The sequence below is a fragment of the Megalobrama amblycephala genome, linkage group LG14 (assembly GCF_018812025.1).
Source record: "Megalobrama amblycephala isolate DHTTF-2021 linkage group LG14, ASM1881202v1, whole genome shotgun sequence".
NCBI classification, from domain to species: domain Eukaryota; kingdom Metazoa; phylum Chordata; class Actinopteri; order Cypriniformes; family Xenocyprididae; genus Megalobrama; species Megalobrama amblycephala.
The window spans coordinates 32,403,181-32,430,213 of NC_063057.1; the positions used below are offsets into that span (position 1 = coordinate 32,403,181).

The 27,033-nt window shown below is 37.8% G+C and overlaps 1 pseudogene; it reads right to left on the bottom strand.

Moving 5' to 3' along the window:
- Positions 1 to 4,387: 4,387 nt before the first annotated feature.
- The window catches only part of LOC125244428, a 79,730-nt pseudogene continuing 57,084 nt past the window's right edge, over positions 4,388 to 27,033 (bottom strand).

The window sequence follows — 27,033 nt, forward strand, 5'->3', positions numbered from 1 at the left end:
GGTGGGTGGAGTCAACCTATTTGTGGATTTGTCTGCAGTCATGACGCTAGAATTGTTTCAGAATCCACAAATGCACAGGTGGTGATTCACAAATGAATGCAGGCACAAATGAGTGCTTGTGACATAAAAACATATTTGTGAATATGTTTTTTATTGGCAAATCTCATTTTATTTATTTGTGATTTCAATTAATTTTTGTGGAACGCCCAACATTTGTGAATCTCATTCTAATCATTTGTGGATAAGATTATTTTTTGTGAATATCTTTACATTTATTTTATGAATCAATCTATTTATTTAGAATTTTGCTTGCACAGGTCTGTCTCCCACATCTGCTTTTCTTTTCAGAAAACGATCCATATTACAGTAATGTAATGTTACTGCATCTGAACGAACAAATGGTCAATCTGACGTTGTGATGTGATTGGTGTAGCAATATTTACATAAATTATTTTTTAGATAATGCATCTTGACTTTAATTGAGTGTTTTTGATCATTTAAATTAAATTAATAAGAACAATTAGATAATTATAAAATAACAAGATTTGTTAATTAAAAAAATAAAAATTAATTTGGGGGTAGTCTACCACTGCCTACAGGGCCCACCAGATGGCGCTCCAATGCCCACCGGTTGAGAATCACTGTGCTGAATGATTAAATGTGAATGTATTCAGTGCAGTCAGTATCAGTCCATTTCAAATGTGTCTAAAATCCTAGAAAAATAAAATAATAATGACTAGAGCTCTGGACTGACCAATCAGCATCCAGGAACACAACTATCAGTTTTGTAATAATGAGCATTTGCGGTGTTTGCTATATATCAAATGACCAGGACAAAACCTTATTTATCAAGAGCCCTTTATTAATTCATTGGAACAGAAACAGGAAAGAGTGCAATATTTGTTAAATACATAGGCTATATTTTTTATCTGCAATTACTGTTATCATATATGCAATCCAGTCTGATATTGCTGATTTGATTATTAATGATCAGATATTTATTGCTTAATGAAGGTCAGTCATGAAGAAACAGATTGAAACATGCAGAAACATATTTATCATTAAACAGAAATGAAGCACAAACTTTATCAATCTCTGATGCTCTTATAATGGCACACAAATCACATTTTGCAGAAAAGACAATAATGCTGATCAATGTTAAGAGAAGAAATGAAACACCATTTATTGTTAAATCAACTATATGCAGATCAGTTTAGTCTGTATTTAGATACATCACTGTCATGTTTTGTGTAAGCTTTTCTCTGTTTTTGCTCAACGATTGCACAAATCACTTTCTTCAAATTTTCTTTATTGTTTGCAATGTTCTTTCCAGCTACGTCCATAAGATCAGTGATCATCTCAGCACTGTAAGAACCTTGAAAAGTCTTGTATTTGCTCCTCCAGTCCTCAATTTTATCTGATGGAACAATAACATTTAAATTAGAATACAGTTGATGTTTCAGTTTTATTCAGGACATTGTAAGATTTTAACTTGCCTCCACAGTTGACCACATTAAAGAGAGGAATGTGTATCACGGTTGGAACGTTTTGGCCTTTGAACACATAGAAGTCTTTCGGTTTCTCTAAATCCTCACTGGGTATGTTGACCTCAGGGAAAGGGATGTTTTGTTCCCTGCACATCTCAGCAGCTTTCTTCACTGTCTGTAGAAAAAAAAGTATTGCAGCATCACTCAGTTAAAAGTGGAAGTACTGATGTGTCAGCCGAGAAACTGCCACTGAGATAAATGGGAATGCTAAAGGACAGATCTCTCCATATATTAGATTTTCATATATACCATGTAAAGATGGTTAAATGTAAACATATTTAAATGGTTTTCAGCAAGATTCTTCAAAAAAATCTCCTTTTGTGAAGGGTTTGGAACAACACGAGGGTGAGTAAATTATGACTGAATTTCCAGTTATTGGGGAATTATTTCTTTAAAGGAACACCTCACTTTTTTGAAAATAGGCTCATTTTCCAACTCCCCTAGAGTTAAACAGTTGAGTTTTACCATTTTCGAATCCATTCAGCTGATCTCCGGGTCTGGCGGTACCACTTTTAGCATAGCTTAGCTAGTCGTACCATGGGTGCAGCAGGCGCAATGATATTATGCAGCGTCTCTCACAAATGTCTCCATGGTTTGCAACGGCACGCTCCCTGTGCAAGCAGGGGGTCACAGGCTCTGCGTAATATCATTGCGCCTGCTGCACTCATGGCTACGGCAGCAAAGTTCCTTGATTATTACGCCAGAATGAGAGTATAGTTCCTAGCCATATCGGCTTAGAAAATCACAACTTTTTATTTTCATTTTCTTAGTACACAATGTAACTACAGAAAAGTCAAGTTTTAAATTGGAAAAATATTGAAACCTCTTTGGTCATTTTTGAGCGAGATGCTATTGGTCTCATCAGATTCAATGATTATGCCTGGCTATGCTAAAAGTGGTACCGGCCAGACCTGGAGATCGGCTGAATGGATTCGAAAATGGTAAAACTCAACTGTTTAACTCTAGGGGAGTTGGAAAATGAGCCTATTTTCAAAAAAAGTGGCATGTTCCTTTAAAGTGCCCTAGAATTTAAAATTGAATTTACCTCAGCATGGTTAAATAATTAGAGTTCTGTACATGGAAATGACATACAGTGAGTCTCAAACACCATTTTTTTCTCCTCCTTATGTAAATTTGATTTGTGCAAAAGACATCTGAAAAACAGGCAAATCTCAACATAACACCGACTGTTACGCAACAGTCAGGGTCATTAATATGCACACCCCCAATATTTGCATATACAGCCCATGTTCAAGGCATTAGACAAGCCAGTATTAAGTCTGGAGCAGCACAGCCGAATTAACAGACTTTATGCAGGTGAGCAAGCAAGGACAATAGCAAAAATGACAAATGGAGCAATAATAACTGACACGATCCATGATATCATGATATTTTTAGTGATATTTGTAAATTGTCTTTCTAAATGTTTCGTTAGCATGTTGCTAATGTACTGTTAAATGTGGTTAAAGTTACCATCGTTTCTTACTGTATTCACAGAGATCAGAGTCATGTCATTATTTTCATTTTTAAACACTTGCAGTCTGTATAATTCATAATAAACGCATCTTCATTCTTTATAAATCTCTCCAACAGTGTGTAATGTTAGCGTTAGCCCCTGTTAAGCCACATCATATTATCAAACTCATTCAGAATCAGATGTAAAGTTGCGAGCTTGGGAGCATTTAAAGGGGACACGCACAGAATCAGCACATTTTTAATTAAGCTTCACAGAAACTTCACTGAAAGTTCACAGACACATTCTGGGGACACCTTAGACTTATATTACATCTTGTGAAATAGGGTTCTAGGGCACCTTTAAATGAGCTTACAGTATATGAGAGTATGTGTGCATTATTAAATTAGAGAAAATTATATTTAATACCATGAAAGGATCACCATCACTGAAATCCAGGGAAATGATGAGGTCAACTTTTCTATCTTTTCTCAGCACTGAGAAGTAGGGTGAGTTGAGCAACAGTCCAGCATCTATAAAGTCCCTTCGTCTCACTTTCCAGTAGAGCGACGGGCACGGGTTCATCTGACAGTATTTGAGTGAGAGATCACAGTGTGAAATGAGTCACATTGAGTCACGTTTATTATTCATTTACATTGAAGTGCAAGTTATAAGCAAGTCTCTTCTCACCTGTCATGATGTGGAGAAAGTCATATTTCCTGCCCCAAATCCACTGAGCCATGCTTCTAATAATGCTCAAGCAAAGATCTGTACAACAAATACATTCTTCAAAATAAAGTTTCTTCAGTGGTTCTTGAGTTCCCTAATTACTGATGTTTCATTAGGTTCTTCAGATCAGTGTTTTGTTTTTGTCTTAGCTTTAAAGAACTAGTACATAGCTGATTTTCTAAAGAACTAGCAACATCTTCATGTCTGATGATTCCTTTACTGATGAACATTGCAAAGCATAAAGAAAGGAAATATGTGTTAAAATGCCCAAGTGAGTGTTTGTGTAAGTGTTCTGTGAAGAACATCAAAGGTTCTGTAAGAAATTATAGTCTTCCTCGACCCAGATTCGTCCACCACCACCACCGAAGACTATTTTTGACCCATGGAAAAACCCTGAAAATCCTTATGCTAATGCAATGAAATTGACAAGTAGCCATAATCAATATAAAAATATGACAAGGAAAACAAAAATGTTTACTAAAAGAGAACAAATGCAGGTTTTTCTCCTCATATCTTACTAAAATGTATTCTCAAGAAAAATTATACCTCTCTAGGGTCCTAGTATATGAGAAAGTTTGGGCATTAGGAATCATACTGGTTCAAACTAGAAGATCAGTTATTAATCTGGCTTAAAAACTAGGCTATATATCAGTTCAACCTACCAAATGGCCAGAATTTGAACCAAAGCACTCAAATTGTTGGATACATCCATAGTGTAACGCTCCATATACAGTTTTGCAGCTTCTTTATCAGTGAGATTCAGTTCTCCCACTGGAAAAATCAGCTGACCTTCACCTCCAGCGAGATCTGTATAAAATATGAGAACATTACTGAGTTCTTCTTATCTGACAACATATAGTTACATTTTGTGTAACTACAAACATAATTTACAAACAATTTTTTTGTTGGCCAAAACAGTGGTTTTGTGAAAAAGGCTACTTTCTGTTTGACCAATCAAAATATGGAATGTCACCACTGATTCAGGAAGTGGAGCAGGTGCTGAGCAAACGCAGTGAAAATTGAACTGTATCCAGATTAATCCTCTTTATCTCATGTTTGTTGGCAGCACCCTGAGCTTACTGATGTAATATAGTGTGTGTGCATATAAAAACGCACTTATTTGCATTTGAATTATCATCAGTAAACTTATTAAAAGAAATCCTGGGGTCTGCACAGTGAATTTCCTCAACTTGATGTTTTTACAAAGTTCTGTCTGCAGGGGTTCAAATCAACAAATCAATTTATTGCTTCAATTAAAACCTCAATCACAGGTTTGATATTTTTGCATTTGCCATTTCTGCTGTTGCATGAATTCTTTGTTTTGTGTAATATTTTTCAGTAAATGTAATACATTTTAAACAGTTATGATGTGAAATAGGGCAAATTTGAATTGAAATAGTATTTCATATTTCAAAAAATAAAAGGTATTCTTCTTAAATCAGTGTCAATAAACAAAATCTCAAGAAAACATGCACTGTGAAAATCTGACAGTACAACCACTGACCAGATTGTACGTCTGTCCCTAATAGACTTATTTTCACTGGCATCAATATTAAATATATTTGTTGGGCAATAACAGTGGAAATGTTCAATGTTTGTTTGTGTCTCTTCAAAAATAGATTATTAAAAATGGAACCACAAGAAATACATAATTTACAAGCACACTATAATAAAAGGTTTACCAGTCAGCGTTGTTCTGATGGATTCATCAAGAGCAGAAGGATCTTTGCCATCCAAAACATAGAGATTCATGTCCACAAGGTCCAAGAGCACCTGGCAAAACTTGTCTGCAGGTGGAGAGTTTGGATCTTCTCAAGAAAACACACATTGAACAAACATGAACACAATGAAAAATGTTTTTATCAAATATTTTACTACATGTAATCAATAAATAACAGCAACAAGAAATGCATTACCTTTCCCCGTTTCCTGAAGCATTTTTTTTATTTGAGTAAACAAACGTTGAAAGAAATCTGAAGAGAAAAAAAATGACTTTTGTGGATATTTCAGCTAACAGTTTGCTTCGTACGTTGTTTAACGGCATTAAGTTAAACTTACCTCATGTTCTCAATTCATGCATTAAATGCATGTCCTTAAAAGAGAGCATGCCGTTTTCTAACGTAGGCCTACTTTGACTCATGTAATGTCAAAGGTAAGACCCATTTCAGATGCAGCCAAAATTACTACAACAGTGGCTGCAAATTAATATATTTTAATTGTTTGAACAAAATTATTGCTAGGGACAGTTCAGTAGTGACTGGATATTGGTAGGGACATGTCCTGTAGTGTCCCTTTTAAATTCAGTGCCCTTGATGAATTGAACAGTTTTAGGCAGAACTGAATCTTTAGAACAAATGCAACTGCACCTTTTATCTTTTGCCAGATGAATTTCACAATCTCTTCTCCATCAGCTAAAGCGCTGCCACACAGAGCTTCAGAAAACACACAATATCAACAAACAGGACGTTTAAAATAAAAGGAACAAAACCCTAACATTTTTTAAAATAAATAATATACTGTATATATGTACACTACCGTTCAAAAGATTGGGGTCAGTAAGATTTTTTAATGTTTTAAAAGAAGTATCTTCTGCTCACCAAGCCTGCATTTATTTAATTAAAAATACAAACAAAAACAGTAATATTGTGAAATATTATTCCAATTTAAAACAGCTGTTTTCTATGTCAATATACAGTAAAGTGTAATTTATTCCTGTGATCAAAGCTGAATTTTCAGCATCATTACTCCAGTCTTCAATGTCCCATGATCAGGGGCGTAGTTTGCGGGGGGATGGGGGGGAGGTAACCCCCCCAATATTCAAATCCATCAGTTACAACCCCCCCCAATATTTCAACATGAAAATCACAGTAGATCTATACTAACATATGTATAATTCATTTATTTTGTAACAATCATTTTATTTCTAATCGAATATGAGTTTGTCATAATAAATTAGTCAAAAAAATACCCCCCTTCCATTGAACCGATTGGTAACGCCCAACCAATGCGCGTCGCACTTTCACCACAACAACGCAAGTGGTGCTGTACTGTTTGAATGGAGAGCACGGGTAGCACCAAAAAATGAAGAGAACCGTTGCCCAGCCAACTATATTAAACTTCTGTTCAAAGAGGGACGTTAAAAAGAATAAAGCATGTACTGAGAAGGAGGTGTGAAAACATTGTAATAGCTAATTACACTCCACATATATTTTAACTAGCTAATCCATTGCAATTTAGCCATAACTATCAGTGCAACTGTAACCAGTTCCTAAAACAGCCGTCTGTTTTGTTACTTCATTTTTCAATAGTATCTTATCAATGACAAAAGTATTCACATCGGTGTTTGTTTTCTTCCTTATTTAATCTGATTTTGAAAGAATTGGCTTGAATGAACGATTTAAGTAGCTCACTCATTAAAACGTCGAATCACTGCCACCTACTGGCGTTTTAAAATTTTAACATAATTTCTTTCTTTTTAGAATCACTCCATTATGTTAGAATTTGATGCATGGTTATAGATAAATTCCATAAAGTTATGATAGATAGATAGATAGATAGATAGATAGATAGATAGATAGATAGATAGATAGATAGATAGATAGATAGATAGATAGATAGATAGAGAAGAAATAAATTATCCAAAAACACTATACACATAAAAAAAAAAAAAAAAATAATAATAATAATATCAGGCAGCATACCAATGCTCAACCCCCCCAATGCTGAAACCAAATCTACGCCCTTGCCCATGATCCTTCAGAAATCATTCTAATATTATGATTTGATGCTCAAGAAACATTTATGATTATTATCAATGTTGAAAACAGTTATTTACATTTTTATTTCATGATGCTATGATGAATAGAAAGTTCAAAAGAACAGCATTGGTCTGAAATCGAAATCTTTTGTAACATTAAACACTACCGTTCAAAAGTTTGGGGTCAGTAAGAATTTTAATTTTATTTTTGGGGGATAGAAATAAAATTAATCAATACTTTTATTCATCAAGGATGAGTTAAACTGATCAAAAGTTACAGTAAAGACAATATTCTATTTTAAAATAGAAAATATTCTATTTTAAATAAATGCTGTTCTTTTGAACTTTTTATTCATCGAAGAATTTTGAAAAAAATTTGTACACAACTGTTTTCAACATTGATAATAATAATAATAATGAATGTTTCTTGAGCATCAAATAATCATATTAGATTGATTTCTGAAGGATCATGTGACACTGAAGACTGGAGTAATGATGCTGAAAATTCAGCTTTGGTCATAGGAATAAATTACACTTGACTGTATATTGACATAGAAAACAGCTGTTTTAAATTGGAATAATATTTCACAATATTACTGTTTTTGTTTGTCGCCGTAAGTCCAACTCTGTATCGGCTGAGCTACCGAGCAAGCTTGGTTGCGGCCAAAAAAAGTGAAACGCGTAGAGCCGGAAAGTCCAAAGTACATTCATTTACAAATCGACCGCTCCGGTAAGAAGCGTTTTGAAGTCGCGACATGATATTGCGCGAGGAGACGTCAAAACGAGGCTTTACGAATCCATAATCCGACCCCGGCCGTCGTCGAAACCGAGCCAAAGCGCTCATTGACGTTTTACCGGCCTCTAGCGTTCGTTTCTGTTGGAAACTGCAGCCAGACGTACGCGCCGGTACGTAATCTTGTGTCTCGCGAAAACGTGCCCACGGGTACGTCTCTCCCATGAGACCAGGTTGAAATGATCAAATGTTTTTGTCATTGGAAAATACAGATCTGTAAATTGATTTGTTGTACATTAACCAGTGGCGTAGCAAGTCAGCCCCGGGCCCATATGCAAAAAAATTTTTTACGGCCCCCCTTCGCGGACTTTAATATGAATAAGATATCATCACTAACATGCAGACAAAAATGTAAAAAAAAAAAAAAAAAAAAAACACATTTCTAAAACAACAGCACTACAGTAGGCCTACAATGCGCTCCTCCATCATTTTGACTTTGCGGATCTATTTCAAAAATGTAAAAAAAAACGGCTTTTTAACAGAGTCTACGCTTGAATTCGACCGATTCGACTTTCGATTCGATTCTGGAATTTCAGAATGATCATAGCATCATTTCAGATGTGATGAGTCCGAAGATTATTCCAGTTATGAATTAATTATTTTTTAATGCATATTTTATTCCTAATAAATTTACTAGAAGTTTCTTCTCTAAATTTGTTTCCATCACGTTTTATGTGCATTTTATTTCGTTGAATATAAAGTAGGCCTATCCACCTCAGCAAGAGTATGAGTTACATTTATTCACATCTTGTGCAGTATCTTAAAATGTGCAGACATAGTCGGTTTTTTTTTTTTCAGAAAACCAATGAGACTCATTTAAAATTCTGTACTACTGACATTACTGCATGCGTAAGTTTCAGAAACCCACTTAAAAATGACAGAAATGCGAATACCGGTCAAATAGATCATCGCTAAGACATGGCATGGACCATTTTATGGTCCATTTATTCAGATTCTTAATGATTTTCAGTACATTTAACATAGATAGGCTATAGCAAGTTATTGACAACATTATTTCTATTATACTTCATTTTTTCTGAACATATGTACACAGGTTCTGTCTCGCTCACAGATGCACGTGCAAGCCTATGAAAGTATTTGGCTGCAGAAAGACGCGTTTGGCGATCTAGTGGACTTTTATTTTCAAGCACTCAATTCACTCTTGCATGGGCTGTTTTCTGTACACACTGTCCGTGCCATCACAAAAATTGGGCTGCACGCGGACGGGGAGTGCGGACGTCCGCGAACCCTCCTGATGACGAAAATTTTGCGATGCGAACGGTGCGCGGACGCCCGAAGTATACTTTGGGGTTAAGCCCGTAATAGCGGGCCCCCAATCCGCCTGGGCCCATATGCACGTGCATACCTTGCATGCCCAGACGCTACGCCACTGACATTAACGGTTTTTACGTTCCATTTCACACCATTTCTTGAGTGCAGGCAAGACAGGACAGAGAATTTCTGGAGCAATATCTAGCGTAGCGTCAGTTCTGGCAGGTCACGTCAGTCAAGCTCGCATCACCTGACTCCCAGGGGACTCGCGTCTACCTATAGACCTTATGTAGCCCCGCCCCTTTTCAGCGCTGCGCTCGTTGTCTTTTGACTTCCGGCTTGTATTTCCACAGCGATCTTATGAATTTATGAATGAACTGCTCATTTTAAAATCTTCCCGTTCAACTGACATTTGTTAAGACACCCGCTTTAAACATTACAATGCTCATGATAACTTTTGTTAACTCTACAACACGTAAATCCACTTCACCAGCTAATTATTCATCAACAGCGATGCCATAGAAATATACAGGGCTACCGCGAAAACGGAAGTTCAAAGACAATATTCTAAAGATGGCGGCGCGCATGTTTCTCTGGAAAATAAGGTCTATAGGAATACGACGCCTATCATAGCATCCATATATAAGCTCCTCAGTAATGCATCGACGTCACTTTCCCGCCGGAACGCGCTCCCTCAGCTGGACTGAGTGGTAAAAAAATGCAAAAAAATTATGCAGAATATCAGATGGTAAATATGTAATTGATGAGCTGTCAACACAGTATATAACAATACAATATATACTGTCACAGGTTAACCTGTTGAATCTAAATTTGGACTTTGGACAAACAAACCCCTTTTCACTTGTACTATGCATTGCCGGCAATATTAATATCTGTGTACACATTAGGAAGGTGTTATGGAGTTTTTGGTTTTGTTCAGTCTAAAATTTTTAACTGCTGTGTTTTGTTCTAGTTTTCTATAATTTGTTCTCTTATGTTAGAAAAATAGTGACAAACTTAACAGAATACCAGAACACAATAATTCATGTGATAATTATCTTTTATTCACAAACCTTGTTGCAGTCAAACTTACCGGTTCACAAACACACCCTGTACAACCAAACCCTTCCCCTAGGTCAAACTGTGTTTTAAAGCAGCAGCCACGTCACTTCCTGTGGAAGCTACCATTTTGGTGTGATTTCAGAGGGGGAGAATATATGAATAGATGTTTTTGCCATTTAATTGGCTGTTAAACTCTTTTTCTGTTAATGGTTGCTGTATTAGCTGTTTGTAAGTCTGTCTTGCTGAGTTGGATTACTATATTATGTAATTTAATTGTTACAAACTTAAAAGTTTGTTTCTATTAATTGGTATGCCCTGTAGGTGGGGTTTCAGCCTATAAATAGGCTTCCTAGCTGAGAGGATTTCAGTTGGACGTCGGATTCGAGGTGGACGGTGGGGAGTGAGTCAGAGCGGAAACAGTCTCCACATAAGGCGCGGTGTTTAAAAAAAAGTAAACAACAAAACTTACTAATCGGGAAAGTACTCCTTGAGAGAGAGATGACTAGGTCTCGAATAAAAAAGATTGTGGCCGATCCAGAGTCAAAGGAATGCATAGAGGATTCAGAGGAAGGAGAAGGAGATGGAATGGAGGTAGGTGGGGAAAATGTAGAGGAGGGAAGAAATTTCACAATGGTAGGGGCTAGGAAAAGGAAAAAGAATAATAAAGAAGTGACAACAGGTAGTTCGGGGGAAAGCGGTGAAGAGGGGGTGATAGAAAGGAGAAGGGAGGAATTGAAGTTAATGATTCGTTTTAGAGAGGGTCATGGAATGATAGGGGTGAGTCCAATTGCTTTGACAACTGAGTTAAAAAAGTTGATAGGGGAGATAAAAAGTGCAAAAGTAATGCAGGATGGAGCATTGTTGATGATATGTGTTAATGGTGAGCAAAGGATAAAAGCAATGAGAATAAAAAAGGTGTGTAAACAAGAGGTAGTGAGTTGTAAACCAGTAGGTGAAAGGACAGGGGTAAGTGGAGTAATATCTGGAGTGCCTATAGAGGTATCAGTAGAAGAGATAAAGAAAAATCTTGAGGGAGGGAAAGTAGGAGAAGTCAGACGCTTGCAGATGAATAGAGATGGAAGTAGAGTTGATAGTTTATCAGTAATGTTAAAGTTTGAAGAGGAAGTGTTACCAGAACGGGTCAGAATTGGGTAGGTTTTTTTTTCTATAAGCCACTTTTTCCAGTAAGAGTTTGGGTTCCTTGCCGCTGTCGCCTTTGGCTTGCTTATGACACTTGAATTTGATATTCAATAGTATTCGCATTTATTCAAGTTCTTCTGATCTGCCTGATGACACTATTATAAGAGCTGCTGTGCACAAATTATGCCAGTTAAAGTAAAGCCGCTTTGACACAATCTGCATTGTAAAAAGCGCTATATAAATAAAGGTGATATCGACTTATTCAAAAGTTATTAATTGTGCAAGGCAGAGAAGATTCAAAAATTGTGAGAGCTGAAAGATTTCTAGGTGTAAAAGGGCTCACATGGGAGAAAGTTAGGGATGGACTAACTTTGGAGTCTCAGCAAAGTGGAAACAGGGGTCATTAACCCTCAGGGGTCTGATTTTTGGGACCCTGGGATGCCCTGACATGTGCTTTTTTCAGGTTCATAAACATATTAATGGAAAAATGTCATTACACTGTATTGCACAAACTAGGCTACAATAATATGTGAGGAAAGTATGTACATGTTTGTGTTTTTGAAGGAATAACGTTTATGCGTGGTTATTGAAAAAACAAAAAACTTAAGTCACTGAAATAAAGCAAAAAATATATATTAAATCTTTGTTCACAAGACTTCTGGGTATTTGAGGTTGCTAGAGTTTTTGCTTCAAAATGGTAAAAAATATGGCTGCGTTCATATAAAACAATAGAGAGATTTAAATTTTTAAAACATCTTTGGTCAAGAAACAAAGCGTGGAGGGTGAATAATCATGAATAATGGGGATTCTCACCTGAGAAGCAAAAGAATCACAAAGAGCTCTAAGACCTGATAAAAATGAGCTCTTTCAAAGGTAGGCTGAAAAAACCCTCTGTTGATATGTCTCAAATCTCATCATGGTGTAAATCAAACATACAGAAAAAAAGCACTGTGAAATATTACTACAATTTAAAATAATGTATTCTATTAATTCTTTAAAATATAATGTATTTCTGTGATGCAAAGTGTCTGAAGTTATGTTACCTCTATTGCATTTAAAGCTTTTAGCTTAAAAGCATGCACATTTGGAGAAATATTGATGGATTCTCAGTTTGCATTTTCTATACAAGGAGTAATATTTATTCAGGATTTATTGTCATTACTATGACCGCTGGAACTGTGTTTTCAATTCATACTTGCAGCCGGAGGGCACTCTGTACACCTTTGTCCACAAAGCCTGCTAAAGAGAATAGGCAATCCAGGAACTAACTGAATAACAAGGCCAGAGATCGCTAACTATGGCTATTCAAAACACTTTTCAAGACAATAAATACACGATTGAGACGATGTATGCAGTAAGGGAAGTCAGGCTCCCTGAATGGCTCTCTTTTCATACAGATGTTACATAAACACAGAATATTTGTTTTCGATTTGACTTACAAGATTTAAAACCTGACATTTCAACGTTTTTTTAGACATAAGTCTAATTTTTTTGTGATTAGTATTCACTAAGTTACAGTTCATTTTTGAGAATTCAGATGACTTCGTTCAGAGGAAGAGAAGTCACGCATATGTTAGTTTTCTTTATTTTACAAAAAGCACAACATTTTGTTGTTACTCTGAGTGTACACAAATAAAAGAAGATATTCCACAGATTAAAATGGTGTATAACTCTTAATTGTATGTGCAAATTGAAAGTATTTTGAGTCTCTTTCACACTGGTTAGAAAAAAAAACGCGGTGATCACGCCGGCGTGACCGCCGACCCAAGGGAGTTAATTGTGATATTAAAGTCGGCAGAAATCAAAATTAACAATTCTTATTTTTTTATGGAATATTGTGTATTTATTATCAATAAGTATCCGTGAACTTCATTATTTTTTAAAATTATGTGCCCTCATAATCTTTAATCAAAATCCTTAACCTCCCATCCCCCTTCAAAACGACTCATCGTCTCTTCCTGTCACATGCTATGGCGCAAGGGTGGGCTATCTGGAATTCAGTGACGTATGGGGTAAATGCTGGCTTCACTTTATAGAGAAAGTTAAACACCGCTGGCCAGATGGGGGACTAACTGGAAAGGAACCTGCGACATGCTCAGAGGCTGCGTGTCTGGAGCAGAGCAAGCGACCAGAGCATTTTTAGATTCATTCTTAACTTAAGCGCGGCTCAACTTCATAGGAAGAACCGAACTCACTTTTAACTGCTCGCTCCACGCCAACGGACATGCACCATGGTCATCAGTAAGTCTCTCTGGTTTATGTTAACCGTCCTCGTATCCTCAGTAAGCTCTTACAGTCGTGAGTGCAGTGGCAATTCATATCTGCCTCCATTTTGTTAGCAACGGCCAACTTCCAATCAATTTCCAAGGAAATCAAGTCCCGCCCTCTCATTTCAGATGCTTTTGGCTAATGGATTGGAGTTTAAAGGATATATAAATAAACTGAAAGATAAACCGGATGTGATTTGTATTCAGGAATCTTGGCTTAAACCTGGACTTGATTTTGTTCTAAAAGGTTACACAACAGTGAGAAGGGATAGAGATGAAGGTAATGGAGGGGGTTGTGTTACTTTTATCAGAGTAGGTATTCCATATAGGAAAGTAGGAATAGGGAAAACAATTGAGTATATGTAGTAGTTGAAATATGGGACCAAGGGAAGAAGTATGTTATAATAACATTTTTATAACCCATGCAAGAGATTAGGATTTAATGAATTGGAAAAATTGAAGGACAAGACAATGAGAGAGTTATCTGGTGCGGTGACTTTAATGCACATAATACACTTTGGGGTGGGACAGTAATGGATGTAAATGGAGAGGTAGTTGAAGAATTAATAGAGGTAAGGAAATTAGTATGTCTCAATGATGGGGGTGGAACGAGGGTAAATATTACTTCAGGTGTAGAATCTGCATTAGATTTAACATTGGTGTCAGAAGTGTTAGGAGGAATAACAGAATGGGAGGATTTTGAGGAAAAGCACAATGGGTAGTGATCATTATCCTTTAGTGATCTCTTTACTGGGGAGTGGAAAAGGAAAAGGGAACAAGAAGGGAGTTACAGGGAGATGGATATATGAAAAGGCTAATTGGGTGGAATTTATGAGAGAATGTGAAGAGGAATTGAGTAAAATGGAAAGAATAGAAATAAATTGTATAGATGAAACAAATAATAGGATAATTGCAATAATTAAGGGGGCAGCAGAGAAATATATTCCAAAGGGTAAAGGAATTAGGAAGTCAAAAATGGTTCCATGGTGGAATGAAGGACTGCAATGAAGCGATAAGAAACAAAAGGAAGAGCATTTAGGAAACTGAAAAGCACACATAATTTTCAAAATTTAGTTAAGTATAAAGTGGCTTCAAGCAGTGGTAAGGAGAGTGGTAAGAAAGGCTAAAAGGGATTTTTGGAGATCATTCTGTAATGAAATTGGGAGAAGTACTCCAGTAGAAGAGATATGGAATATGATTAAAAAAATGAGAGGAATAAGTAAGGAATTTGTAATACCTGTGATTAAAAGGGGAGAGGAGTTTGCAGTAACAGATGAAGAGAAGGCAATAATGTTTCAGGAAGAGTTTCATAAAGGTTAACTCTTCTGGAAATTTGTGTGAAGAGAGGAAGAGATTAAGGGAAGAAATGTTAAAAAGAAACCCGACAGTAAAAGACAAAAGGGAAGTTATGGATAGTGTAATGGATGTCCCATTCGAAATGACAGAACTTGAAGAGAGCATTAAAAAGAGTGAAAGAATCAGCACCTGGGCAAGACGGAGTGAGCTATAGCATGATAAAACATCTAAGTGGAAAAGGCATTGGGTGTAGTACTGGAATTTTTAAACAGGATATGGATTGAAGGGGTATTACCTAAGAGCTGGAAAGAGGCAATAGTTATTCCCATAAGGAAGCCAGGGAAGGATCATAGTATTCCAACAAACTATAGACCAATAGCACTTACTTCCTCATGTATGTAAAATAATGGAAAAAATGATAACAGACAGATTAATGTTTTATTTGGAAAAAGGAAATAAGTTATCTCCAAATCAGAGTGGATTTAGGGGGGGACGAGGAACAATGGACCCAGGAGTATGCCTGGAGTCAGATATTAGAAAGGCATTAATCAATAAAGAGATTGTGGCAGCAGTGTTCTTTGACATTGAAAAGGCGTATGATATGGTATGGAGAGAAGGGTTAAGGCAGGAACACACCAAGCCGACGGTCGGCCGTCGGGCAGTTTTTCTTTGTCGGCCGACTAAGTTTTTCAGTGTGTTCTGCACCGTCGGCTGAAGTTGGTCCTCGTCGGCTTTTTTTTCGGCCGATTCGACATGTTGAATTGGCGTTGGAGCTCGTCGGTCCGTCGGGCCATCTGATCATTCTGATTGGCTGTTCAGCTACTGCCGTCTGCTGTTCGGAAAGGCATTTCATCTCACGCAGGTGCAGAACTGACGTGCTACTTGGCCGTGGGCTGTTTAGCGTCGGTTTGGTGTGTCAGGGCAACTTTGGACACAGACGCTGCCGATGTGAGCCAACCCCGCAGTTTGCTTTCGTCGCCACTAGTTCGTCGGTGTCGGCTTGGTGTGTTCTGGCCTTTACTGTTGAAATTGGAAAACTTGGGGGTAGGGGGTAGAATGTATAATTGGATTAAAGAATTTCTGGAAGATAGATCAATTTAAGGTGAGAGTGGGAGAGTGCATATCATCGAAAGTACATGATAGAGAATGGCACTCCTCAGGGGAGTGTCATAAGTCCATTACTGTTTATTATCATGATAAATGATGTGTTTACGAGGGTGGATACAAATATTTGCTAGATCTTTATTTGCAGATGATGGAGCTCTGTGGTACAGAGGAGGGAATATAAAGTATGTTGTGAGAAGAATGCAAAAAGCATTAAAAGAAGTTGAGGAATGGTCATTTAAGTGGGGGTTTAAATTCTCTGTGGAAAAGACTCAGGTAGTATTTTTCACTAATAAAAGAATAGATGATGAAATCAAATTAAATCTATACAATCACAATCTAGATCGGGTATCCAAAATAAGATTTCTTGGAATATGGTTAGACAGCAGACTTACATGGAAAGGACATATTGAGAAAATGGAAGAGAAATGTAAAAGAGTGTTGAATATAATGAGATGTGTGGCTGGGCAAGGCTGGGGGGCAGACAGGCTGGCACTGAAAACTATTTACATAACATTAATTAGATCAGTAATGGACTATGGAAGCATAGTATATGGATCAGCAGCAAAAACTCATCTAGATAAATTAGAGCGAATTCAAGCAAAGGCTTTAAGGATTTGTTGCGGGGCATATCAATCATCGCCAGTATCAGCATTACAAGTAGAAGTAGGCGACATGCCTCTCAAATTGAGAAGACAGCAATTAGCTGCAGTATATTGGGCAAATCTTAGGGGGCAAGACAAGTCACATCCCACTTTAAGGGTATTAGAGCAGTGCTGGGAGTATGCGAAAAAGGAGTGTAATAGTTTTGGATGGACAGTTGGAAATTTAGTAAAGGAATTGGATATTAAAGAGTTAAATATTACTCCAAGAGTGGCGTTACCAGCAGTCCCTTTGTGGATTTTGCCACAGCCTTTAGTTGATTTAAGAATGCTGGAACAGAGGGAAAAAGAAGGGCAGAGTGAGTTCGAGGAAATCCAGGTAAGGGAATACCTGTGGTTAAAGTATGGGCATAAAACACAAGTATATACAGACGCATCAAAAAATCCAGATAATGAACAAGTTGGGATAGCATTTGTCATTCCAAAAATGCAAATATCTAGAAAGGTAAGGATCTCAAATAAGTTATCAGTTTTTTCAGGCGAATTAATAGCAATAATGATGGCATTAAGATGGATAAATGAGGCAGGATTAAAGAATTTGTTGGTTTGTTCAGACTCCAGTTCTGCTCTCATGTGCATTGAAGCACAACAGTCAGACACTAGACAGGATTTAGTAGTGGAAATCCTGCAAGAATTATATACATTACAGCAGAAAAGGGTGAGTATAATATTCATGTGGGTTCCTGCTCACGTGGGGGTGAAAGGGAACGAAGCAGCAGACAAATTGGCAAAGCAAGCTTTAAAGAACACTAGAATAGAAATGGAAATACCATACAGTAGATATGAAATTAAAACTATAGTTAAAAAACAAATAATTCAAAGATGGCAACAAATGTGGGAAACAGGAAATAAAGGTAGACATATGTATGAAATACAACCAAAAGTGGGGAAAAGTAGGTACTCCGGTGGAAGTAGAAGAGAGGAAAATATTTTATCCAGACTGAGAATAGGACATACAGGACTTAATAAAACAATGAAATTAATGTCCAAGCATCCAACAGGAAAGTGTGAATGGTGTGGAGAAAATGAAACGGTAGAACATGTTATCATGTATTGTGAAAAGTATAAAGATGATAGAGGAAAGTTATTAGAGGAGGTTCAGAGGAAAGAGGATATGGAAATAAATTTGAGATCTCTGTTAAACCCAGAACAGAAAAGTAATAACAGAGCAGCGTTAATGAAATATTTGGAGAGCACAGATTTAATTAATAGGATATGAATAATATATATATATATATATTTTTTTTTTATTTTAGCCGGAGGAGCTGAACACGCAGCGCTGGCTTTAGTATAGAGTTTTGGGGGAATTGGGGTAGTGGTTAGAGCCTCTGGATCGAGTACACAGTAGGTGGCGGTAATGCACAAAATTGGTGCGATCTGCCAAAAAAAGGGAAGAAGAAGAAGAAGAAGAAGAAGGATTTCAGTTCTGATTATGGACTCAGTGAAATAACATGCTGAGCAGTGTTGCAAACTTGGGCCGTTTGGTTTAGCCAAAATTAGCACATTGTTGCTGATTTGGTTTCTTTTTGTACAGTTTTTATTTAATTTTTGGTTTCTCCTGCACTGTAAATATCTTGCACCGTCCAAAAAAACGCCATTTTTGGATTATGCATTAACTTTTTGTACAGCACGTCATTTCCTTTTCCACTCCAACTGGTTGGCTTCCCTACATATACAGTATGATTTTATCGCAAAATCCAACATTTTGACACAAAATGATAACTGCTAATCCATGTTTCTCTGCCTGGAGTCCAGTTGTTTCTGTGAATTGCAGTGATCCATTTGCTTGTTTTTTCTGTAGCTTTTGGCAGTCTGTAAAAATATACCTCAGATTTTGTGTCAAAGTTGTTTGTACAGTCAATCGCAAAGCTCTTTCCCGTTTTGGATGCGTTTTGTATTTTCGCGGCATTGCTGAAAAACGATGCATGGATTAACAAGAGGATGATATGCTTTCAGAATGGTCCTAATGTTATTTTTTACATTTCAGTTTTGACTTGGAAATGAGTAACTCCTACAGACCTGATCACCAGATCAATACATCACAAAAACTATCGATCTATTAATTTGTTACCTTGCAGGTACAGCATGTCAATTTCAGGCTCCTTCTTCATCATAGAGCCTTTTTTAAACTGACTGCCAAAGTTGGATACTCCCAAAAATGCTCCAATGAGGGAATAACCTGCTTCATGTGGAGTGAACTCGAACCAGGGGTCTGCAGACAGAAACATCTCCATATAGCAGCTGACACAAGCACATTAACTGTCTGTCTCTTTCTTTCACACAAACACACAGACCTGCTTCCTTTTTCTGTTTGCTTTGCTTGTCGATCATTGTGTAGATGGGAAACGGGTCTTTACTCTGCTGGTTCCACTGCTCTGTGAGTGTGTGTTCATCGATCTAAAAGAGAATGCATTTCTTGTATGTATTGTATTGAGAAGACCTTAGAACAGTTTCTTCAATCACAAATTATATTAAGAAACTTACTCAAGTTATCTTTTATCAAGAAAAGTATTTAAAGTTAACGCACTAACTGTAAAATAAGAACTGTAAAAAAAAAAAAAAAAAAAAAAGTATTTTTTTTTTTTTTTTTAAATCTCATTTGGGAACATCTCTTATAAAATGTCCATATGTTCCTGCAAGAACTCTAAAGACTGTCAACAGTTCCTCCAGTGACCTCATCATAAAGAAAAAGGATTTGAGACACTTGAAATATACTGAAGTTCCTTGAGTTCATAAAAGGAAATTGGGGGTTCTGTCTCCAAGAAAATGCTACTATGGAGGACTTTATAAAGAGCTTTTTACTGAGAACATGTTGAGTCAGTTTCACAAAGAATTAGTGCCATCTAAATAGTAAAGCAGTAAAGGGGAGATTTTTCTTGTAATTACTTAAAAATTACTTAATATAGTATTTTAGTGTATTACTGTTGTACTTTTACATTTAATTTGCTTTGATCAGCGACCTAGAATTGCACAATCTAAAATGTATAATCTTATATTATTTATGTTATTTTACATATTTATATTTATTTGAAATGACAAAACTTTGTTTATTTCCAGGTTAAAATTAGATTATGAATCCTACATTTTTTTGCATGTATATTTCCTTTACTAAAGTATGGCAGGTTGGTAGTACTTTGTAATTTGAACAATGTTACAATATTCATAATATTCATAATATTTTTTATTACAATCTATTAAAAATATTCAACACAACTTTGACCTGAATGTGACCACCTCATAAATCATGTAAAGCCGGGGACACACCTAACGATTAGCTGAAACATTCTAAGACTGAACTGAACACACATACCGATTGTTTCCTTCGACTGGAGCCGATTTATATACTTACACATGGAATTTGAACACCGACTGTAATCGCAGACTGAACGCAACTGGCTCTGACTGGACGCGTTTGAGCGCGATAAGTCATAAGTATCAATTTACATTCATAATCGGCCTTACAATCGTTAAGTGTGTGCGCGGCTTAAGTCTGTGTTATGAAGAGTTACAGACCTCTTTCACATATGTCGTGACGACCATCGTTGCCCAGAAGTCAGTCAAGCTGAAGTGGTCTTTCTCATTGTAATATTTCTTCAGCTTGGCAAATGCATCTGTCCAGCTGACTTTAGGGCCGCTGAGTCTCTCTGGATGATCTTGTCTTTCACAGTCTCTAGTTTGGTAGACCAGTCTGCTTCCTGATATAAGGAGGCCATGCACCTACAGAGAACGCACTGCTCTCATTTTTGACATTCACCCCATCTTGTGTGTGTGTGTGTGTGTGTGTGTGTGTGTGTGTATACAGGTTTACATTTACATTTACATTACAAATGGATTAAACCATTATGTCTATGGAGAATCCCAAGGATGGTGAACCAGACATTAGGTATGTATGATATTGGACTTTTGCAGATATCCAATATGCCGATATTTTTCAATTAATTTTGGCCGATAGTTGATGCCGATATAGATTTATTTTTTCCCTTTGTTTGGAAACAACACCAAGTCTCTCCTGAGCAATAATTATAAATGCATTATTTTTGAGGTCTCCTTACCAAAATGTTACTTGTTAAAGATAAATAAATGTTAATACAATATATTGTGATGTTTTGCACTTTCCCAGGAGAAACAGACAGAAGACAAGAATCCAGTTTGAAAGCACCCAGCGGGCTGTGGTTTATTTCCTGAATGTTTACAAATTAAAACGTGGGTATCAGGAGGTGTCTTTAACTTCCCCAAAAATAACAAAACGCAGAAAGAGCTTGACTCACGTTTCTTCCGCTTGACTAACGTTCAACTCACTTCTTCTTTACTCCCCGCGCACTGTGTTTGCCCCTCCCTCTTAACTCTTTCCCTCCCGGACACCTCCTTCCAAGCAGCAGGTGAATCAAGTAAAACACATTTATAACAGAGAATAAACAGTGTCATCGCCACACTGCCCCCTTCTGCCTTTTCGGACTGTAGACCCATACCAGCTCTCCAGCATTAAAATCACATCCTGTACAATGATGGTCATATGCCCGTTTTTGGCAAACACCCGCCTACAAAGCCTGACGACGAACAAACTCATGGGCTGACTGCAGCCGGTCTTGTAGCTGATGGACATACTCCAATCCGGGCAGGGCTCTTGGTGCATCTGGAGGTTGACCCATCAACAAGGAAGATGAGGAGAGCTGGCGTACATCCAGTGGTCTCCTGCACTGCACTCCGACTTGCAAGCAGCACCATTGGCAACTGAAGATCCCAGGTCTTTTTGATCTTGGCTCACACACAGGGCCAGCTGGGTGGCCAGTGTTCGATTGTACCTCTCTACTAACCCATCACTCTGGGGGTGTAGGGGAGTCATCCTTCGTCTTTCGGATGCCCAACTGCCGGCAGAACTCGGAGAACACATGTGACTCAAAGTTCCTCCCCTGATCCGTATGCACCTCAGTGGGAACCCCAAAGTGAGCAAACATACCTTCCAGCAGGACATTCGCCACTGTCACTGCCTCCTGGTTAGGAACAGCATAAGGCCTCTGGCCATTTTGTAAAGTAGTCCATGGTGACCACCACAAACCTGATTTCCTCGAGGGGTCTGTGGAAACGGTCCTAGTACATTCCACGGCCATGCGATCCATGGGACAGCCTTCCAGGCGTTGTTGTAGTGGGGCATGGGACTGGCCGGTTGGCCCTTTTTCTAGCAGTGCAGGCATCACAACGATGACAGACGACATGCAGGCCTCCTTCCAGCTTCCACCCAGTTGATGACTACCTGGAGCTCGGGGTCCTTGCGCTGTTCAGTGGCCCATGCTACATTTGAATCAGGCAGAACTGCACTACAAGACGCCTCCATCCCCATCTCTGGGGTCTTGTCAGCCGGACCCTGCTTCACATATCCAACCAGTCGCTGACATCGTGGGCATGATGCCATACATGTGGCGTCTTGACAACCCGTCCGCATTCTGGTGACCCCCCCCCCCCCCCCCCCCCCCCCTGCGATGCTGAATGGTGAATTGAAACTCCTGCAGGCGTTCTATCCATCGTGCCACCTGTCCCTCTGGCTCTCGGAAAGACAACAGCCAACGTAGAGAAGCATGATCTGTTCGGATCACAAAATGAAGACCTGCAGAGGTGATGCTTGAAATGGCGGACTGCCTTCCACCATGGCTACAAGTTCACGTTGGGTCACACAGTAATTACTGTAATGACTGAGACAAATCAGACACAATTATTTGTTAGTTCACCAATAGTTTTAAGCTCACTCTGGGATTTGACTGTCCCCATCCCCCGGGAAGTTTTCAGTTACAAGTTTATTGCGCTGAGGAATGTGTTTGCCGCATGGAGAGCAGAGAAGAGACACAGAAAATCTGCATCTTCCCTGCATTTTCCACAAAGAACACAGACTCTATGGCATTAACCCTCAGGGGTCTGAGGATTTTTGGGGCCCTGGAGAAGTTTTGACATGCCCTGACATTTGTGCTTTTTTCAGTTGTTCATAAACATATTAATGGAAAAAGTGTCATTACACTGTATTCAGCACAAACTAGGCTACAATAATATGTGAGGAACATGTATGTACATGTTTGTGTTTTTGAAGGAATAACGTTTATGCGTGGTTATTGAAAAAAACAAAAAACTTAAGTCACTGAAATAAGGCCAAAAAAAGTATATTAAATCTGTGTTCATAAGACTTCTAGGTATTGGAGGTTGTAGACTAGAGTTTTTGCTTCAGAATGAAGTAAAAATTATCCTTCCTACTCCTTCATATAAAACAATAGAGAGATTTAAATTTTCTAAGACACTTTTGGTCAAGAAACACAGTATGCGAGGAGGCGGGAATCCTCATGTATAATGGGTGATTCTCACCTGAGAAGACAAAAGAATTGAATAATAATGACCTGAAATGACTTGCATATTAATGAGGCCTTTCAGTCAGGTAGGCTGTGAAAAAACCCTCTGTGATCATGCTAATAACAGGATTAAAGTCCACTCAGGACAAAAAAAACATGATTTTTGTGATCTCATGCATGCACGTATTATTGCACATGATATGAAGAAAATTTTGTATAGGCCTATGTTAAATTACACTACCAGTCAAAAGATTGAACACATTATAATGCCATTATAATGTTTTTAAAATAAGTCTCAAGTCTCTAACCAAATAATGGTTTTCTATTTTAAAATACTTTCAAATATAATGTATTTCTGTGATGCAAAGCGTCTGAACATTCCTACCTCTAGGGCATTTCATATAGGCTACTATATTTGTTATATTATAGAGCCTAAATGTTGATGTGCAGTTGACAAACTATACATCATTAAAAAGATCTAAGACTCAAGCTTCACATTTTGACTCTTAAAATCTTATATTGACCATAATTTCTTAATATGCTTAAAAGCATACACATTTGGAGAAATATTGATGGATTCTCATATGTTTATATCAATTTTCTATACAGAAATAATATTTATTATTCTATATTTATTGTCATTACTATGAGTGCTGGATACTGTTTTCATCATTCATACTTGCAGCCGGAGGGCGCTCTGCCCCTTTTGTCCACAAATGCCTCAGTAAAAGAAGAGGAATATCATGTGACAATCAAGGAACTAACAGAGGCAAGAGATCGCTAAATATGGCTATTCAAAACACTTTTGAAGACAATAAATACACGATTGAGATGATGAATGCATGTATTGCCTCTGAATTTGCGTCTGAATAGCGCTGGCTCCGTGGGCGTGGCCGCATTAGCGGATAATGAGCTGAATCACGGACTTCTGACATGGCTCTCTTTTCATACAGATTACATAAACACAGAAGGTTTGTTTTCGATTTGACATTACAGACATGTTTTAAAACCTGACATCTTAACGTTTTTTTAGACATAAGTGCAATTTTTTTGTCATTAGTATTCACTAAGTTACAGTTCATTTTCTAAGAACTATCAGATTGGACTTCGTTCAGAGGGAGAGGAGAGATCACGCATCATGTTAGTTTTCTTTATTTTACAAAGAGCACAACATTTTGTTTTTACTCTGAGTGTACACAAATGAAAGAAGATATTCCACAGATTAAAATGGTGTATAACTCTTAATTGTATGTGCAACATTGACAGAGTATTTTGAGTCTCTTTCACACTGATAAGAAAAAACCACGGTGGTATCGCCGGCGATACCTTCAGACCTCAGAGTGTTAATGTATAGACAGACTGTGCTATAAATGAATCCTTCTCAGGAAATGGTATCCATTATTACTGATGTTGTATTGTACTCATTGTATTTACATGTTTGATGATTGTTAAATGTTATGACCTGCACGGTAACTTCAATTCATGCCATGTTTAGTGTCTATACGTTCGTAGTCGGAGAAGATTTAAATGTCTGTGTATGCGGTATGTCCATACCTGCACAACACATAAGTGTTATAAGGATCTTTAATAGTACTTCTTCAAAGCTCAACCAGTTTAATCTTGCTCGGTCATAAAAGCCCCACCAAGGGGAGGTGTGTGTCACCCAGAAATACAACGACCTCATTGGCCCCCATCATTCCTAAGAGGTTGGCTTTGACCAGAGGTTAAAAACGATTGAACAGGGCCACTCCTTCTCTTTTTCTCCTTGCTTCTGAACGACCGAATCGATCTCCTTGCGGCCGGCCTAGGCCAGGCCTGCAAGGCCTGTAGGCCTCGGCCTACAAACGAGCCATGTGCTCCTCATCCAACATGGAAAAAACTGGCAATAACTTCGGACTGAATCACCCAAGATCTCTCCTCAGATGGCAGAGCCGATGCTCCTCAGCCTAAGGGCATCTTGCAAGTATCGTACATTTTAATGCTAAACAGCGATTTAGTATTGATTTGTAAAGACTTTACCTTTGCTATTGCTAAAAGAAACTGATGAGTCCTTTCCAGAGTGCCTTTGACATTTCATGTAGCTCTAGTAACAGCATCTCTTCCGGTTCAACTCTATCATTACTCACTCTGACTTGCGTGTGTGTGTGTGTGTGTGTGTGTGTGTGTGACCCTTTATGTATGTTATGTTATGTGTTTGTTAGTTTAGTTACGTGTTTGTGAGTTAGTTAATAAAGATTGTACACAATACACGTTTGGTTCTGACTCCGTCTGCTAATGAATTGCCTCTTAAGTGATAGATCCTGGACTACGTGAGTAGTACAGTACAATAAGAAATATTATTTTTCCATAACTTGGAAATTGACATTTCTTAGAATTAATAAACAATCAACACTGAGCGTTCACTGGACGAACAGGTTAACTGATTGTAATGTTAATTTTAATGTAGCTACGTCCAGTTAATCTGATTAACGGATTTGCATATTCATAATTAATCATAATTAATAATCATAATGAGTTATGAATAATTATTAATATTTCCCCTTTGAGTTAATTTTCGCTACATATTTGGTGGAGAATGCGAAAGGCATCATTTTAAAGCAATTGTTTGCAGAGGGACCAGTAATCAATTCATGTGTTTTGATAATCTTTATTGACATCTTATACATGCACATACAAATTTCTGATAAAATCAGCAAAACTGGGGCTTTGAATGCGCATTCCTCTTGAACGGCAGGAACGTTCCTCGATGCTATAATGCATATTTAAATTGTACGAAAGAAGCTAACCGTGAAATTATCGAAGAAATCATAATTTCAGTTGCTAAATGAGCGTAAAACTTTTCTGACGACGGAATCGCAGATTAGTAGCGCGTACAAAAGGGTATTCAAAAGTAATGTAACCTGAACTTGGGCGTAGAAACCCCCACTTTCAGCTTTAAATGCATAAGTCTTTCTGACGATGGAATCTCAGATTAGCAGCACGAACAAATAAACTAACCTGAATCTTGGGCGAAGAAATCCCCACTTTCAGCTGTAAATGCATAAGCCTTTTTCTGATGACGGAATTCCAGATTAAGCAGCATAAATTTACCTGTGTGACGAATGAAATCTCACTACAGCGTTTGTAATGGTGTTCTGGGCGAGACTCCCCAGTCACCGATTAAAGGCCTTTTTACTGTTCGTTCCCGTCACTGTATTCATATTCATGCTTGGGACCGCACATATGAAACACACGCAACGAACCTGTGGTGTAAATTCTAGCGTAGCTAACTAGCAATCCACCACCGTCTGTGAAGTGATGTGCTGTTGTGATTTGTGAGTTATGCGTGACCACACTGGAGTTCTTAATGCGGGCTTGCAACGCAGTTAGAATTCTGCTCCATTCTGATCGTGTTGCGGGCTGGCATTGGTCTCCTGGCAACGCATGACAACAGAGCGTGTAGAGCAGACACCTCTGAAAGTCTGATAGCAGCACACCCACATTACAGACTGTTGTGCAAACAACAAACCTCGTGTACGCGTAGTCTATAGAATCTACATGAACCCTACAAGTTAAAACCCGTTAGCTCGACTAAAAGCTGCTAGCACCCTGCTAGCACCTAGACATGTGCAAGCGTGAAGCA